Source organism: Vidua chalybeata (assembly GCF_026979565.1).
Source record: "Vidua chalybeata isolate OUT-0048 chromosome 35 unlocalized genomic scaffold, bVidCha1 merged haplotype SUPER_35_unloc_2, whole genome shotgun sequence".
Taxonomy (NCBI): Eukaryota; Metazoa; Chordata; class Aves; order Passeriformes; family Viduidae; genus Vidua; species Vidua chalybeata.
The window spans coordinates 27,064-30,686 of NW_026530297.1; the positions used below are offsets into that span (position 1 = coordinate 27,064).

The 3,623-nt window shown below is 55.5% G+C and overlaps 1 long non-coding RNA gene across 1 annotated transcript; it reads right to left on the reverse strand.

The window, feature by feature from the left end:
• Positions 1 to 216: 216 nt before the first annotated feature.
• LOC128782686 (uncharacterized) lies at positions 217 to 3,617 on the reverse strand. The gene is made up of 3 exons (XR_008428872.1): positions 3,530 to 3,617; positions 2,888 to 3,060; positions 217 to 1,319 (listed from the first exon to the last, which is right to left on the reverse strand). It is a non-coding gene; the product is annotated as an uncharacterized LOC128782686 (long non-coding RNA).
• Positions 3,618 to 3,623: the final 6 nt, after the last annotated feature.

The following is a 3,623-nucleotide window of genomic DNA, read 5'->3' on the forward strand; positions in this document are numbered from 1 at the left end:
TGGACCCCCCAAAATCCTGTAAATGCCCCAAAATCCTATAGATCCTAAAATCCTCTAAAATCCTATAAATGCCCCCAAACCCTACAGATCCCAAAATCCTATAAACTCCCAAAAATTCTATAAACCCCCCCCAACCCCATAAACCCCCCAAAATCCCCCAGACCCCCCCAAACCCCACAAATGCCCCAAATCCTCCTGTGGTAAATCGATTTTATTGCAAACAAAGGTACAAAAAACGGGGACCCCCCCAAAAAAAAATTCCTGTACAGCCCCCCCAAATTCATGTACAGACCCCCAAAAAATGTACAGACCCCAAAAAATGTACAGAAACCCCAAAAATGTACAAAAAAAACCCAAAAAATGTACAGAAACCCCAAAAATGTACAGAAACACCCCAAACAATGTACAGCCGCCCTATTTACAGCCTCTACAGCATGTACAGCATGTACAGCCCCTTTTGGGGGGTGGGGGGCTTTTTTTGGGGTTCCCCCCCCCTCCAGCACCATCGGGGGGGGGTCCCCAAAATCCCCCCTCCCCTATAGATCCTATACACCCCCCCACCCCAAAAAAACCCCAAAATCCCCCGATTCACAGCCCATATACAACATTTACACCCCCTGGGGGGGGGATTTGGGGGTCCAGGGGTGATTTGGGGGCGCCCCCCCCCCCAAAAAAAAATTTGGGGGGTGGTCCTGACCCCCCCAGCACCGTTTTGGGGGGGTCCCCCCTTATTTTACCCCTTAAAAAACCCCAAAAATTTAAATGTACACCCAGAAATTTCAATGTACACCCAGAAATTTAAATTTACACCCCAAAAATTTAAATGTACACCCCCTAATTTACACCATTTACAAACCCTTTTTTTTTGGGGGGGGGGGTCCCCCCTTTCCTGCCACATTTTTGGGGGTCCCAGCCCAATTTTAGGGACCCTCCCCCAATTTTAGGAACCCCCCCTAAAATCTCTCCCCCCCCTCCCCAATTAATAAATTACCCCAAATAAATAAAACCAAGGGGGGGGTTGGGCGCTACCAACTCGAATTTAGGGGGGGGTTTGTGCTTTGTGTTCCCTTTAAGGGGGAGGGTTCCCTCCTATTCCCCGCCGTTCCGGGGATTCCTCCAGGTGTTTTCCAGGTTTTCCAGGTGTTTTCCAGCTGTTCTCCAGCTGTTCTCCAGGTGTTTTCCAGGTGTTTTCCAGGTGTTCTCCAGGTGTTCCCGGGTCAGTTCCCGCCTCTGGCCGCCAGGGGCGCTGCGGGCGCGGCGCCGAGCCAGGGCGCCACCCAGCGGAAGAGCGGCCCCCAGAGCAGCCCCCGGCCGCGGCGCTGCGGGACGAGCGCCCGTTAATTCCTTAATTACCGCCGCTAATTAGCGCCGCCAATTAGCGCCACGCGCCCGCCCCGCCCCGCCCAACCCAGCCCTGCCACTGCCACTTGGAATGGTGGAGCTGGGATGGGGAAAAGGAGGAGTTTTGGGGGGGGGTATCACGGCCAAAAAAGGGGGGTTCAGCTGAATTTTGGGTGTGTTTATTAAAGTTTTGGGGCTCTTCCCTAAATTTTTGGGGGGTTCTCCACCGGATTTTGGGGCTTTCCCCTAAATTTTGGGGGTTCCCCTCAAATTCCCGCCTGTCCCACCCCCCAAAATCCAGCCCTGGCAGCGGAAGGGGCGCTGGGATAGGAGGGAAAAAAATGGAATTTTGGGGGTGTCCCACCCGATTTTGGGTGCCCTTATTAAATTTTTGGGGCTCTTCCCTAAATTTTTCGGGTCTTTCCCCTAAATTTTGGGGGGGGGTTCCCTCAAATTCCAGCCTCTCCCACCCCCCAAAATGCAGTTTTGGGAGTGGGAGTTGGAGGGACAGAGAACAGGGAAAAAAAGGAATTTTGGGGGGAATCCCACCCAAAAAAGTGATTTTCAGCCTCAATTTGGGTGTCATTATTAAATTTCTGGGGTTCTTTCCTTAATTTTGGGGCGTTTCCCCTGAGTTTTGGGGGTTCCCCTCAAATTCCAGCCTCTCCAACCCCCCAGATTCCAGCCCTGGCAGTGGGAGTTGGAGAGGTGGAGCTAAAACAGGGGAAAAAACGGAATTTTGGGGCTTTTACCCCCAAAAAAGTTGCCTCAGGGGGTGCGCCCCGCCCAATTTTGGGTGTCCCCACCGAATTTTAGGGCGTCTCCTCCAAATTTTGGGGTGTTCCCCCAAATTCCAGCCCCTCCCACCCTCCAAAATCCAGCCCCGGGGAGGAGGACTTGGAGGAATTGGGGGAAAAGAGGAATTTTTGGGGATTGTCCCTAAAAAAAGTAACCCCGGGGGTGTGTCCTGAGTAATTTTGGGGTGTCCCCCCCGAATTCTGGGGTGTTCCCACTAAAGTTTGGGGTTTTCCTGTTAATTTTGGGAGCCCCCAACCCAAAAAAATCCCAAAAGACACCCAGGAATGGGCTGGAGGAAGAATTTTTGGGGTGCCCTCCCGAAGTTTTCAGTTCCCATCCAAATTTTGGGGTGTGCCCCCCCCGAATTTTGAGGTGTCCCCCCTCAAATCTTTGGCGTGCACCCCCAAAATTTTGGGATAACACCATAAACGGGCTGGAGGGAGAATTTTTTTAGGCGTCTCCCCCAAATTTCTCAATCCCACCCAAATTTTTGGGGTGTCACCCCCAAAATTCTTCAGTTCCCACCCAAATTTTTGGGGTCCCCCCTGAAATTTCTCACTTCCCGTTCAAATTTTCGTCCGCCCCCCCCTCCCAAAATTCTTCAGTTCCCACCCAAATTATGGGGACACCCCCACCCCAAATTTTTTCGGTGTCACCCTGAAATTTCTCACTTCCCGCCCCAATTTTTGTGCCCCCCCCCCCCCAAATTTTGGGTGCCCCCCTCCCCGGATTTTTGGGGTGCCCTCACCTGGCGCTCGTAGCTGTGCTGGAAGGCGTCCCCCAGGAGCCTCAGGCGCGCCCCCAAAATCTGCTCGGGGCTGGGGGGGGCGCCGGGGGGGGGGGCTCCGGGCAGGTGCCCGTTGGGGACGGCCCCCCCCTCAATTTGGGGGGTCCCCTGGTGCTCCGTGGGGCCGAAATCACCTGGGGGGGGAGGGGAGAAAATGGGGAGGGGGGGGGGTCAGGGTGAGCCACGCCCCCCCCCCCAAGAAATGTGTGGGGAGGGGGTTGGGGAACCCCTAAAAGTGAGGAGCGCCCCCCCCCCCCAGGAATTGGGGACCCCCACCCTCATAAATTGAGGCACCCGCCCCCCCCCCCAGAAATTGGGACCTCCCCAGAAATTGGGAATCCCCCCACCAGGAATTGGGGACCCCCCCCCCCAGAAATTGGGACCTCAATGGGATTGGGGACCCCCCCCCAGAAATTCAGGACCACCCCCCCAATAAATCGGGACCCCCCCCCAATAAATTCGGGACCACCCCCAATAAATCGGGACCCCCCCCCATAAATTCGGGACCACCCCCAATAATTCGGGACCCCCCCAATAAATCGGGACCCCCCCCATAAATTCGTGACCACCCCCCATAAACCGGGACCCCCCCCCAGCACTCACCGTGCGCTCTCCACCCATAGACCCCAAAATCCGGGGGGGTCCCGGGGGGGTCCCCGCGGCCGCCGCAGCTCAGGCGCGTGGGGGAGGGGCCGGG